We start from the raw sequence: 15,122 nt of genomic DNA, 5'->3' as shown, positions 1-15,122 counted from the left end.
AAAATTCAAGGGGGGGGGGGGGGCACGGAAACTACAACAGCCAAACGAAATATATCTTTATTCAGCCCTTGTCTTAACAGAATACCCTTCATTTCAATTCTTTAAATTTTAAAGCAAAACCTTCCTTCCCTAGAGAAAGTAGTATAATCTTTGATGAGATCATTAATTTCACTACATACATCTTTACCTTATTTTCCTTCTTTATATTTTTTCTTAAATTTTACAGTTATGAGAAGAATTATTCTCTCTTAGATTTAGGATTAATTATATGTTGTGTTGATTTTATCAACACAAATATTTTATGGTAGATATGTTGAAAACAACAACAAATATCATCTTATATTATGCCCATTCATAAACACAATTTTCTAATTTTTGTCAAGTTGGTATAAAATCTCTAATTTTAAATGTGAGATTATCTTAATACATGTATTTTCACATAGCAGGAATAGAAGAAAATAAAATACAACACTTGTTCTGAATATAAGCAATTCCCTGCTAAGACTGATATTTAACCTTGTAAAACATCCTCGAGAAGAAAAAAGAAATCCCATTATTTTAGCTTGACAAAAAATGGAAGAGGAAAATTCTAGTTTCCTTTTGATAATGGTGGTTATCTTGTGGTCTGTGAGAAAGGGTGAAGGCCATGGAGAAAATTGGTTCTGTTCTCATTTTTTCTAGTCCCACTGCATCAATAAACCTCAGCAAGTTTCAACACAGAGCACACAATGCGAGCGTGAGACAGCTTGGCCTCTCTTAGCACTTTGTTATGCCCTTTACCCTTATGAGATTGTCAAGCAGAGAGAGCCAAGTAAAGGATTCCCATTGCTACAGGATGCACCGAAAAAATGGATTTCAAAGCAGAATGGTTCTTCAGTCAGTCTGACATGAGGGTGATGATGATTAAAGAGAGTTTGGAAATGAGTCGGCAGTGATTCTAATTGTACTTTTGTATTTGAGGCTGTTATTTATGCCATATTTCTTTCTTTAGACCTGAAAAATAAAAGACCTAGAGATAAAATAAAGCATAAAATTACAGCCATTTTCTCAACACTTCCAATTTATATTTAAGAAAAAGGTAAAGCTGCCAGTCTGCTGGATGTAAAAGAAATAGTTCTATGATATTGACAACTGGAAATAAAACCTGTGTTGAAAACTGTTCCCTAACTGTTTGTGCTCAAAATATATATCATATGACCCTCTTTTAAAAATCATTTGGGAAAATAAAAATAACTTTAAAATGAAGGGATTTTTTTTAGGTGTTCTCAAATAGGTTCCATCTGTTAGTTTTATTTTTCCTAATACATGAGGCCTTATGAGAACTATCTCATACCACAGATTCATTTCTTTTGATTCTTAAAGGTAATCATGAGTGGGATAAAAATAACACTGTTTCAGAAAAAGTATGTCTCAGAATAGGACAGACTCTTTGAAGAGTAACACAAAGTTTTAGATGCTGATTTTGGGCTTGTTGTTAAAAACTTAAACAATTAAATTAGAATCCACTCCACTTAAAATAAAGGAGGGGCAGGAAAACATAGAGCTACAATATTGTATAGAAAAAAACCAAGAGGGCCTCCAAATTCCTCATGTCCCTTTCCAGCATCTGACATTATATTTAGATATATACTTCCAACTTTACCCCGGAAACAACACCAAAACACAGCCTGTAAACAGTTAATTCGTTCGTGTATGTATCCATTTGTCCTTATACAAGCCATTAAGTTGACTTCTTTCTACTTCTCCTACTCGTTGCCTGGCATTATGTGCAACTAGTACTCTAATTTTATTAAAATTAAGAGAGTCATTCACTATAAGATAATCTAATCTATTTGAATGGAATTCTCTGTGGTGTAGACTTTGGGCTCTTCTATCAAATTTGTATTGGAACTGATTGGCAGATGTCCCCCTGAATACATAAATATTGCATAAATTGGGCAACTCCTTGCAAAAGAATTTTAGAGGACTTTTGAGTTCTGCACTTGTAGAGTTGGGGTCAATAAAGACACTCTATTCTCAAAATTTCATTTGCTTTAAAAATGTACACTCTCTTTTGTAAATCCCCACAGATCTTCTTGTCTTTAACACTGTCCTGTTTTAGCTACCTTTGAAAAACTGTAAGCATGCATCTGTTAAAACTTTATATTCCTCATGATTGAAAAATATTTGCAATCATGAAAGTTACCTTAACATGGACTTTTTCCTCGGTTGCTTTCTAGTTTCTCTTTCAAGTTCCCTCTAACTCTCATACATATCAGGTTTAACAAATGAGACAGAATTTTCCACCTTAAACCAAAGTTTTAAATTTTGTTTATGTTTATTGACTTCTGAGAGAAAGAGATAGAGAGAGAGAGACAGAGACATGAGTGGGGGTGGGGCAGAGAGAGGGAGGCACAGAATCTGAAGCAGGCTCCAGGCCCTGATCTGTCAGCACAGAGACCGATGTGGGGTTTGAACGCACGGACAGCAAGATCATGACTTGAGTGGAAGCCGAACACTTAACTGACTGAACCACTCAGGTGCCCAAATTTTAAATAACTTTATTACTAGCTTTAGAAATGTGGATAAGAGTTTGCTAAAATTTTAATTTCAGCAAAGTTCAACAGAAAGTCTCTATGTGCCCAATGCTTTGCAATATGCTCTGGATAAATAAGACATATTCCCTGCCCTTAAGAAGCTTCAGAGCAATGGTCTTCAAGCAGTTTAAATCACACATCCCCACCAGTAAAAAAGTTTCTGCATGTATGTTTCTCCTATGTATGTATGTATATGCATTTACATGTATTTACATGTAATGATAAAGAAACATAAACACAGATACCAGTATTTTTACTTTGCTTCTCAAAAGATCTTCTTGCTCACCCCAGAGGTTACATGCATTAGACTTTGGAGCTCACTGGTCTTGAGGGGAGAATAACATGTAAATAGATAACTTGAATAAAATGGTTGATAGACATAAATACAAGACACTAGAACACGGAAATACTTCCTGAAAGAGTCAATAGATCTAAGCCTTTCTGTATAAAGAGGAAATAGTGATGCAAGGAAAAGGGAGAAGGGGACGCCTTGGCTGGCTCAGGAGGTGGAGCACAGATTCTTGGTTTCAGGGCCCTGAGCTAGAGGCCCAGTAAGCCCCACATTAGGTGTAGAGTTTAATGTTCTTTAACATGGGGAAGAAGAGGGTGGAAAGAAGAGTACTCCAGCCAGAATAAGTATCTATATAAAGGCATATGGTCACCTCCTGAAACATGGAGGTGACCATGAAAAAGTTCAGGACTGATGAAATGTAGAACCCATGTTGAGCAAAGATACTGAGGAAGCAGAAGGGAGATAACTGACACAAGTAGCTTGGATATCCTAACAAAGTGTGGGAAATCTTTGAAGAAATTTAAGAGGGTGACTGATGGTCATGGTCAGATACTTGTTTCAGACTGAGCCTCTGGGCAGCAGTATTGAGAATGGATGGGAGTCAGGGATACTCATCAGTAGGCTACGCTACCACGTTATCCAGGTATGAGATAAAGAGAAATGCAATTAAAGCGGGGCAATGAAGCTCTCAGTAGGGGATGAGAAGTAGCATGAAGAAGAAACTCTGGAGAATTCAGTCATGGTTTTCAGGAAGTGGCGGCTGAGTGAAAAGGAATAATCTTAGTTACTCTGCAGCTTCTTGTAGATGACTGGCTATCTTTAACCGAGATGGTGAACACAGAAGCAGAGATTTGGGGCAGGGAAGAGATATGTAGATTCTTCTTTAAGATTTACATAAAAATTACAAACACTTAGTAATAAATTTAAAAAATAACAAATTACTTATTTTACTTTTGAAAGGAAATTTTGGTATTTCAAACAATATTTATAATATTTACAAAAAATATTTGTAAATCATTTGGTTTAATTTATCTAGGTATTTCATTTATTTTAATGCTCCTTTGTGTATCTATAATTTATATTATCTCTGCTTTTTTAGATCTATTTTTCACATCTAACATATTCTAACAAATGTCATACTTAATGACATTTCTCTTGTAAATGAAATTTTAGTAGCTGTGTAATCTTCTGGGTGTACCACAACGTTTAAAACAATTCTAGGATTGTGCATGTTATTTTCAATATTTCAAATAATTGTATATAATTCTATGGTACATTTCCTTTTGTCTAGAAATTTACTGCTTGTTTAAGATAATAAAGCATAAGCCTATGAAAGTTCCTTGACATATCTTGCTACTAACCTATTTCCATTAATAGTATATGACAATGAAACAGATATGCAATAAAAAACCATGGGGTGCCTAGGTGACTCAGTTAGTTGAGCGTCTGACTTCGGCTCAGGTCATTATCTCACAGCTCGTGAGTTCAAGCCACATGTTGGGTTCTGTGCTGACAACTCAAAGACTGGAGCCTGCTTCCAATTCTGTGTCTCCCTCTCTCTGCCCCTCCCCAGCTCATGCTCTGTCTTTCTCTGTCTCAAAAATAAATAAACATTAAAAAATTTTTTAAAAATCTTGCTCATTTGATATAATATTCCAACATTTTATTCTCATTTCTTTGAGTACTGTAGAAGATGAACTTTTTAATATGTTTATTAACTATATTTATTTTTAACGTAAGTTTTTTCATTTCTTTTAGCCTATTTTTTCACTGGAATCTTACTGATGTTTTTACTAATTTATGGATGTCCTTCAATAATAAAAGTAATCACCCTTCACTGCCACCTATGAAATAATGTTTTAAGTAGTTGGCTATTTATCTTTTTATGTAGCTTATGATTTTCTATCCCTTCATGTTCCCTATTTTAAATTATCTTTTTTTATATAATATGCATTTTGAGTAAATTTGGAAACTACTAAAAAACGCCAAGAAGACAATAAATTACATCTACACTTAACCACTTAGATAAAACTTTTTATTATATATACATATACATTTATGTAATCATCCTTTGATCCATGCATAAATGGCATCATACTGTGAGAGCTGTTTAATAGTCTCCTTTTTCACCTTTTAATACATTTCAGATAGATTGTCAATAATAAAATATGCTGTAGAAACACTTTTATTTTAACCACATCATGATATTACTTTGAGTGGATATGTATAATTTACTTAAATCATTCATTTTTTCTCCAGGCATACAGAGGTTTCTCATTTCATTACTTTAAATATTATATCAGTAAATATTGTATACATAGCTCTGAGTTCCTAATTGACTATTTCATTAAGGTTTTTAAATATTTGGAATCCTTAGGTCAAAGAGTATACAAAGAGTAAGGCCCTTTGATAAGTAATAACAAACTGATTTCTAGAAAAGTTAAACCAATTTACCTATCCATCCCTATAGCATAACATGGTTCATTTCTCCACATCTTCACCATTGGACATATTGATAACAATACACATTTGTGTGCTTACAGTGTGCCAGGTTCTATGTTTACTTTACCGAAAAGTGTCTGAACGTTAGAAAGTTTAAAGTTTCCTTAAATCCTCACAGATAAGTGCAGAATGAACTCAAAGTTCAGTTTGATCTTAAAAATGATGCTTTCTGTCAATATGCTACACTATTTCCCAAAGTTTATATGTTTGTGTGAGCATTATCTATAAAGTATCTTTGATTACTAGTTATGTTGAACATTTTCTTTTTCAAGTTTAGAGGTCACCAGAAGGTCTTTTGTAAAAAGTTCCCTGAAGAGCTTACCAATCATCCTAATGAAGTTTATATTTTCTCAGTGATATCTAACAACTCTCTATATTTTAATAATATTGATCATATGTACTTCCATATGCTATGAATATTTTTTCAAGTGTCTTTCCTTATGTAAGTTGAATTTGGAGAGTTTTCTAATATATATCAATAAACTTTCCAATCAAAATCCCAGCAGGATTTTTGTAGATATAAACAATCTGATTGTAAAATTTATTGGACAAGTCAAGAGTTAGAATACCAAAGCAATTTTGAAATAGAAGAGGATGCATATTACATGATCTGAAGACTTACTATATATAAAGTTACAGTAATCAAGACAATGTGATAATGGGAAAACATACAAATACATACACCAATGTGGCAAAATAGAAAAGTTAGAAAGAGACCTAAACAAATAAGACTGATTTCTGACAAAAATACAGAGGCAATTTAATGAGGAAAAAACATTCTTTTTTAAAAAGTGGTGATGGAACAGTTGAATGTCTATATGCAAACTACTAAACCTCAGTTTTTTACATTGTACAAAAATTTTCTCAAAATTAAATCATATACCTAAATTTAAAACATGAAATTATCAAATATTTAAAATAAAGATAGGTGAAAATCCTCATGACCTTAAGTTAGACAAAGGGTTTATTGACAACACCAAAACCATAATACATGAAAGAAAACAATTGATAATTATGACTTCATGAAAGTTGAAAACCCTACTCTGTGAAAAACAGTAACACAAAAACGAACTACAGAAGGGGTAGGGTTTGCAAATTTCACATTTCCCAAAAGATTTGTATCCAAAATATTTATAAAGAACTCTCAAAACTCAACAATAGAAAGCAACTCAATAAAAAATAAAGCAAATAAAATATACTATGAGTTCTTAAAACTTAACCCCTCAAAATTCAATTAAAAAATGGCCAAAACTGCACAGACATCTCACCAAAGAAGATATACAGAGGACAAAGAAGAACATGAAAAGATGTTCCACATCAAGCATCATCAGGGAAATACAAATTAAAACAAGATACTACTAACACCTATTACATGGTCAAAATCCAAAACACTGACAACATCAAATGCTGGAGAGAAAGTAGAGCAAGAGGAATTCTCATTTATGGCTGGAGGGAATGCAAAATGGTGTAGGAACTTCGAACAAATTTGGTGGGTTCTTATCAAAAAACTAAACCTACTCTCACCATATGACTTAGCAATTGCACTCCTCAGTATTTACACAAAAAGCTGAAAACTTATGTCCAAGTAAAAATTCTTCACATGAATGTTTCTAGAAGCTTTATTCATAATTGTCAAAACTCAGAAACAACCAAGATGTCCTTAGGTAGGTGAATGAATAAATAAAGTGTAATACACCTAGACAATGGAATATTTTTTAGTGCTAAAAAGGAATCAGTTATCAAGCCACAAAAAGACATCGAGAAAACTTCAGTACGTATTATGAAGTGAAAGACCAATCTGAGAAGTCTAAATATTATATGATTCCAACTATATGACATTATTTTTTGTTTGTTTATTTAGTTTGGGGGGGGGTGCAAGTGGGGGAGGGACAGAGAGAAAGGAGGACAGAGGATCTGAAGCAGGCCCTGTGCTGACAGCAGAAGGCAGAATGTGGGGCTTGAACTCATGAATCGTGAAATCATGACCTAAACCGAAGTCAGACGTTTAAATGTTTAACCGACTGAGCCACCCAGGTGCCTCATGACATTCTTTTTTTTGAAATGTTTATTTATTTAATTTTTAAAAGTGAGTGACAGAACCCAAGAAGGGGAGGGGCTTAGAGAGAGGGAGAGAGAAATCCCAAACAGTCCCTGTGACGACAGTGCAGGGCTCGAACACACAAATGGTGAGATCATGACCTAAGCTGAAACCAAGATTCAGATTCCCAACTGACAGAGCCACCCAGGTGCCTCTAACTATAAGACATTCTGAAAAGGGCAAAAGTATGGTGACATTAAAAATAATTAGTGGTTGTCAGGGGTTGAGGGGCTGGGAAGGAAGGATAAATAAATGGAACGCACAAGATTTTCAGGAGAGTGAAAATATTCTGCCTACCATAGTGATGAAAACATATCATTATACATTGGTCCAAACCCATAGAATATAAAGCACCAAGAATGAAACTGAATGTAAACTATGAACCTTGAGTGATTATAATGTGTTAGTATAGTTCATCAGTTATAACAAATGTATCACTCTAGGAGGCGATGTAAATAATGGAGGAGGCTATGTACATATTGGGGTAGGAAATATATGTGAAATTTCCATACCTTCTTCTCAACTTTGTCGTGAATCTAAAAAGAACTGCTCTAAAAAATAGTCATTTTGAAAAAGTTGGACAAAATACTCCAAAATACTTGAACAAACACTTCACAAATGTATAGGTGTGAATAAGCACAAAGGAAGTTGTTCGATATTATTATTCATTAAGGACATGAAAATTAGGCAATGACAATGAGGATGGCTGAAATAGCATAAAAACTGACAATACCAAATGCTGGGGAAAGTGTGGAGAAATGTGAATGCTCATATATTATAGGTGGAAATGCAAGATGGTAAAAGCCGTTTTGGAAAACAGCTTTACAGTGTCTTAGAAAGTTAAACATATACTTAATATGCAATACACAATCTCATTAGGGCCTTTATTCACGATAAATGAAAGCATGGTTTTTCACAAAAATTTCTACTGGGATACTTATTGCAGTTTTATTGAAAACATCAAGAAGTAAACAACCTAAGTGTCCTTCAGTGAGTGACTGGATAAACAAACTGCGGTACATACAGACAATGGAATACTACTTAGCAATAACGAGGAACAAACTACTGATACACATAACAGCATAAATGAATCTCAGATGCATTAGGCTAAATGATAAAGGCCAGATGCAAAGGACTATATTCTGTATATTTCTATTGATTTGATATTCGGGGAAAGGCAGAACTATAGTGACACAGAGCAGATCAGTTGCCAGGGACTGGAGGAAGAAGGGAGGAGTTGACAAGGGGCAGCCCAAGGGAATCTGGGAGGTGATGGAGCTATTCTGTGCCTTGACTGTGGTAAAGGTTACATAGCTATGTGTGATAGTCAAATCTCGTGACACTATAACTTGTGAATTTTACTGTTTATGAATATAAAAATGAATAAATGACTTCTCATTTTTTACTTTTTGCATTATGTATGCAAATGGTCAATATTATTAAAATATAGAGAGTTGTTAGATATCACTGAGAAAACATAAACTCCATTAGAATGACTGGCAAGCTCTTGAGGGAACTTTAAAAAAAAAAACTTCTGGTGACCTCTTTCCTAAACCAAAGGTATATAAATATTTGAAAGCCATTGAATTTATTCAATGTTAAATGATATTTTAAATGCTGAAAATATTTAAAGTAATTTAAAATACTTTAAAATAATATTTTATTTAAAGATTTTTAATGTTTATTTATCTTTGAGAGAGAGCATGAGCATGCATGCTCATGGGCACGAGCGGGCAAGCGACAAAGAGAGAGGGCAACAGAGGATCCAAAAGGCCCTCCACTGAGAGCAGACAGCCTGATGCGGGGCTCGAACTCCAAACAATGATCATGACCTGAGCCTGAGTAAGACCCTAAACTGAACGAGCTACCCAGGCTTCTCTAAAATAATATTTTAAATCCTTCTCTACAATTTACTTTAATATTGTATGATGTGTATATGACACCATAGTTGTCTCCATATAGTTAAAGAATTATGCTAGTGCCTTCTATTCAGTAAGCCATTGTCCTTCGTTGCTTCATTTCTCCCTCTCCTATTTAAAATGCCTTCTCTAGCAGATGCTAATCAATTATGTGTACTTGGGAGCATTAATAGTTTATCTTTGGGGGACCGACCCATTGACTTACGATTATTTCTTTGTTGCATTTTATGATCACATATATACATTGTCAAGTTTTAGATTTTCTTTTCCATTCCATTGCTCTGATCATTGGTTTTTGTGTGTGTCCTTGTTAGGCATTGATATCCTATATATATGTGTGTGTGTAATATGTAATTCTGTAGCCTCATCAAAAAAAGGTTGGAGTCATTGCTATTATAATTAATAAAGTCATAGGAGTGCTTTGTCAGAGGACAGATGAACAGTAAGGTGAACACTGTCATTTGAACAAGAGTAAAATTTCAAGAACTTTTATGGGTGTGTTACTTACCCTCTACATTGTTTATTGTTTTTAATTACCTGATTTCACTCATTTATATTACCTATGGCCACCTATCAGTATTTGAATTTGTGATTCATGACTTTGTGAAGGAACAGAGGAAGCAGAACCCGCCTTTACAAAAGGGTCTACAAGGTGTGAGGCAAACAAGAGGGAGAGGGAGCTGTTACAACAGCTCAGGGAGTGGAAGAAGAAAAATGAAGTTAGCAGTGTCAAATACCCCTGGGAGAGCCAGGCAAGATACGGGCTGCCAGGTCATCTGTGCTTTTACAGAGAGCATGCTCTGTTAAATGGGGTTAGAAATCAGATCGCACTGTGCTGATGAGTGACTGGATCTTAGAAATCAAAGGTAATGAACGTAGACCGCTGTATGGAGAGTCTGAATGGGTTGGGGAGGAGAGAAATTGGATAGTAGGGCTGGTGAAATCTAGTGAAGAGAGAGGTCAGTTTGTTTTTGTTTGCTGATTTACTTTTTTTGGACACAAGTTTGAAGAATGTATACAGGTTGAAAGAAAAGAGTGAGCAAAGAAGAAAACAAAATGGAAGATAAAGTACAAAAAGGAAATAACTAACGGCCAAAGCATCAGCGATAGGGAATAAAATCAAGCACAGGCTTTGCCTTGAATAGGAAGGATTCCTGATCCTTTAAGAATGGAGGAAAGAAAGAATGTTGATAGATGTAGCTGTTTGATGCTGGAGGAAATTGCAAGGATGCACAAGTAGTCTCCACACAATGACCTCAATTTTCTTGTTAAAATAGCAGGTGCACCGAGAATGAAGGGGAAAGGTTGTACGGCTCGAGTGGGGTGATAAACTTTTGAAATAGTGTCTGACCATGGTCAGAGGGAAAGGATTAGTGGATGCGATTGAGGAGCTAACTCAGATTAGAAAACCATAAATCTGTAGAGTGGGTCATTTGCTCCCATAGCACTCATGTGCCTGGGGGTAAGGGAAGGTTCACTATATTTTGGATTTAAGGCTGCAGGTACCGTGTAAGAAAAGACAGACTGTAGAAATGTAGAGTGTAAGCTGCTGGTTTCCAAGGTCAATTTCAAGCAAGACTTGGTGAGCATGGAAAGATCCAAGTCTGATTGAATTCAAAGAAAAAGAAGTGAAAAGAAAAGGGTTTATTTTATTTGTAGTCTAACATCACTCCTGACTTAACCTTGTTTTTACTTTTCCCTTTCCCTAATTTTCTTATTTGTTTTATATTCACTCATTATTTTGTAAGACACATTTTAGATACAAAGCTAAGTATAAGCAAATAAAAGGAAACTAAAAACATACAGATGGCCAGACAGGGGTGAGTTTTACTTTAACACGAGAAGCTGGAATTTATAGTGTCTCCATTGAGTTTTCATTGAGAACAGGATGCTGAAGATGGTTAGGAGGCTTTGTGGCTGATATGCAGTGGATATTTATTGAGGTTGTAGAGGTTAGGGTTTGATTAGTGGTTCTTATCTTGGGATAATTTTGTAACAGGGGACACTAGACAATGTCCAGAGACAGTTCTGGTTCTTCCAAAGCGGGGGGCTTGGAATACTCTCAGGGTCTGGTGCCAGGGATGCTGCTGAACATCCTAAAAATGCATGAAATAGCCCCCAAAACAAAGAATTATCCGACCCAAGTGTCAATATTGCCGAGGCTGAGAAATCTGGGATAGCTGAACTATTTGTAAGAATGACGGAAGAACAAGAATGGTAGTAAATATCTGGAGAACCACTGAAGAGAAGTGGAGGAGGACCCACCCGAGACATGGGCATGCCAGATGATGGGAGATTCAAAGATTTATATTTGTGGGTGGTGGTTTGTGAGACATTGGTCCGAGGGGAACTGGATTTGCGGTACAAATTTGTAAAGGGTTCCTGGGTTGAACTTTGTCAAGCAAATACAGGGGAAAAGACAGCAAGGGATTTTAAAAGAAGGCATATGCTATTTTCCACTTGCTTTTGAAAAGTCATATTTTAGTTACCCTTAAATAAAAGACTGTCTAGCTCTTTCCTTTGAGGTTTCCAGACAAATGCAACAAAAATAAATACTGGTTTAGAAGGAATATATCTCTGACACGGGGACATTACATGAGAAGTCCTGTTTTCTCCATAATCTTCCATCAGTTCTTATATCTCTCATGTTTTCTTTTCTTTTGGTTTTACCAAACAGATAACATCAGTTGCTTCTTTTGGTCAAAATCATAGAGCTGAGTGCCTTTTCTGTCTACACCACATGTAATAGGTACTCTCTGCTTTGTTTAACTAAAATAGACTTTCTAAACAATCGTGACCCTCACTGCATCATTCCTTTACTACTACAATACTGGACATTTATTTCCTTTAGATGATATACCATTTACAACCCCTGCCTTTTAGAATATTGAAGGAGCTGCAATATTTGATAGGTTTTGAGGCCTCCTAATCCATTATTTGTTTATTTTGATGACTAGATATTCTTTTCACATTGACTTAATAACAGTGGAAAACAATTGATTTAACTTCTTTTTCTGAATATCAAACTGGCTAAACCTTTCAATTCTATACCCAGGAAAGTCAATCCTGAGTGGCTTTTAAGATAATATCAATTTATATGATGCATTCATCTATAGTTCAGATGGATTTCAAAAAATGGACAGGTCACTGGGGCCATACACACCTCCAGATTCCTGTGTTCTGCATTTAATGGTTTGTAACATTTCACAGAAAAAAACCCAACCAGATTATGATCAAAGGAAACTTGATGACTCATTTGTTAATGATCACAAATGGATTAATTTATTTTAATTTCCAAACCTCCATGTATCTTCTAATATATCAGATGTACAAAGAAAGACATGTGTCCCTTAAAAAATTACTGCTACAGGCATGAGAAGGTGTTTAAACAACTCCCTTCCACTATCAACCTCAGTACTTGGAGTTCTCCTAAAATGACAATAAGACTAATAATAAAAAAACAAAGACAGTGATATAGAACTTTCTAGCACCATGTGTCATCTATATATATTGTCATAGAGATATGTAACTACTTTAGGTTCATAATATTTATTCAATTCAAAAAAGAGATTCATTTTCTCCCCTACACAGATGAACAGTTACAGCTTTTAGCCCGTTAGTAAGTGATTGGACTAATCCATGTTCAATTGCATGTTTCTTGCAAACATTTTGACATTTTATGTACATGTAGTAAGTATATTATCGTTTTAAAAATATATCGTTTCTTTCTGGTGAAATTAAGGAAGACACATACTAGTTATTTTACATGTATTAACAACATTTACTTTAACAAATGATGATTTAGAAAATTTACCAGGAGGTGTTATATTTGTTTTTAGTTGGCACTACTTGGGCAAAAGTAGTATCTATCTCTCTTGTTGATGCAGTACTAAGTCATTAGGCTTATTTAAAAATACCACCCCTTTATATTCTGTATTCTCTTTCCTGTTTTCATTTTCTCCATAGCACTCTGACCATCTAACAAAATATATAATCAACTTTGGTTTTTATTGCTTATATATTATCGCCCTCTAGAATGTAATTTCCACTATGGCGAGAATATTGGTGTATTTTATTCACTACTGTTGCTCTCCTATGCACATAGTAGGCACTTGATAAATACTTGTTGAGGAGTGCCAGGGTGGCTTTTGGTTAAGTGTACAACTCTTGATATTGACTCCTGTCATGATCTCATGGTTGATGAAATGGGGCCCCGTGTAGGGCTCTGTGGGGGCAACGCAGAGCCTGCTTAGGTTTCTCTCTCTCTCTGTCCTTTCCCTGCTGACGCACATGCGTGCATGTTCACACACACTCCTACACTCTCTCAAAATAAATAAACTTTAAAAAAAATATTTGTGGAATGATTGTGGTTGTTATGCAAATCAATCTAACAGCAAATCTAATGGCACCATTAAGCAAGAGGTATCTTCACTGACTTTTCAAAAAACAATTTTACTATTTTTAATTACTTGATTTGCTTTAACTTCCTCACAGATCACCTTTTTAAAAGCTTTTCATGAGCAGCACAGTGCTGTGCAATTCCATTTCAAGCAGTCTGGATTCCCACACCACCACAAATTCTTTACTCCTCTGGCTACTATTTGCATATGGATCCCTCAGAGGTTTATAGCAGTCAGTCCTTTTAAGGTACGTGCCTTTGTAGGTCATTCGGGAAACGATTTAGTTCTCTGGTGAGCTTAATAAAGTTAGATGTACTGGAATAAATTAAAAAAAAACCCACTAAATGGGCAATGCTCACCTTTGTTTTTTTCACAGGTGTTTGCATGACTACTTTCTACAACATTAAATTTGCAGTTGTGGCAAAAAAGAGACTTCTGTCTCAAAATCACATATTACTTGTGTTGTACTTGAAGAGACACTTTAATAAAAGGTCAGTTGGGTGTAGGTTGTAATAAAGCAACAACACTTTCATTGGTATAAACTCTAGCTATGCTAGGCTAATAAAAGCCACAACGTGAAAATTTGAATAATCCCCAAATAATTCTCAGTGCACTTTAGAATTCATTACATGGCCTTTTAAGATTTAGTGTGTCTTCTTAAATATCTGCTGCTTACGTTAACAATAAAATTAGTTTCTTAGTAACATATTGGTTGGGCGTTTCTTGAGAACAAGAACCATATCTTACTCATTTTGAAACATCCGAAGCACTTAGCCCAGTGTCCTGCATGTGGTAAGTCCTAAATTTTGAATGAATATACCCTTGAATGAGTGAGGAAAAGATGTAGAAGTTGAAGACAAGTCTGACCAAGGCAATCAAAATAAAAGATCATCAATACTTTTTCATTTTTAATTATGAATATTTGATATTGGGTCCTACAAAACAAAGGCAGAAATTATCTACTTTCTCAAACTATCCCATGAGAATAAACTATTTCAATGCCTACATTGTAATTCAAACTTCTAAATGAATATTTTACTTTAGTTTATTATTATAATCGGTTTTGTTTTGTTTTTCTTTTCCAGACTTTGAGCTCTGAACAACATAGAAAAAGTCCTCAACCATCTTTCTGCTCATTCATATGAACTGTCATTTCATTGAGCCCATATTTTCCAACAGAGGGATAATTTGTTTGACTGTACTTTGGGAAAATCAGGGAGTGGGATTCAGAGAATTGTAGAAGGATTAATGATTAGCTACCTTTCTAAACTATCTGTGTATAGGCATACATGTTGCAACCAAAGATACAAACTAAATGAAAAGTTTGCAAAGTAG

General features: G+C 34.9%; 1 protein-coding gene across 1 annotated transcript in view; it reads right to left on the bottom strand.

The window, feature by feature from the left end:
• The window catches only part of CSRNP3 (cysteine and serine rich nuclear protein 3), a 178,585-nt gene that overhangs the window by 133,129 nt on the left and 30,334 nt on the right, over nt 1-15,122 (bottom strand).

This window comes from Crocuta crocuta, unplaced genomic scaffold, assembly GCF_008692635.1.
Source record: "Crocuta crocuta isolate KB4526 unplaced genomic scaffold, BGI_CrCroc_1.0 scaffold219, whole genome shotgun sequence".
NCBI lineage: Eukaryota > Metazoa > Chordata > Mammalia > Carnivora > Hyaenidae > Crocuta > Crocuta crocuta.
The sequence above is the reverse complement of the archived record's forward strand: the minus strand, read 5'-3'. Positions and strand labels throughout refer to the sequence as shown.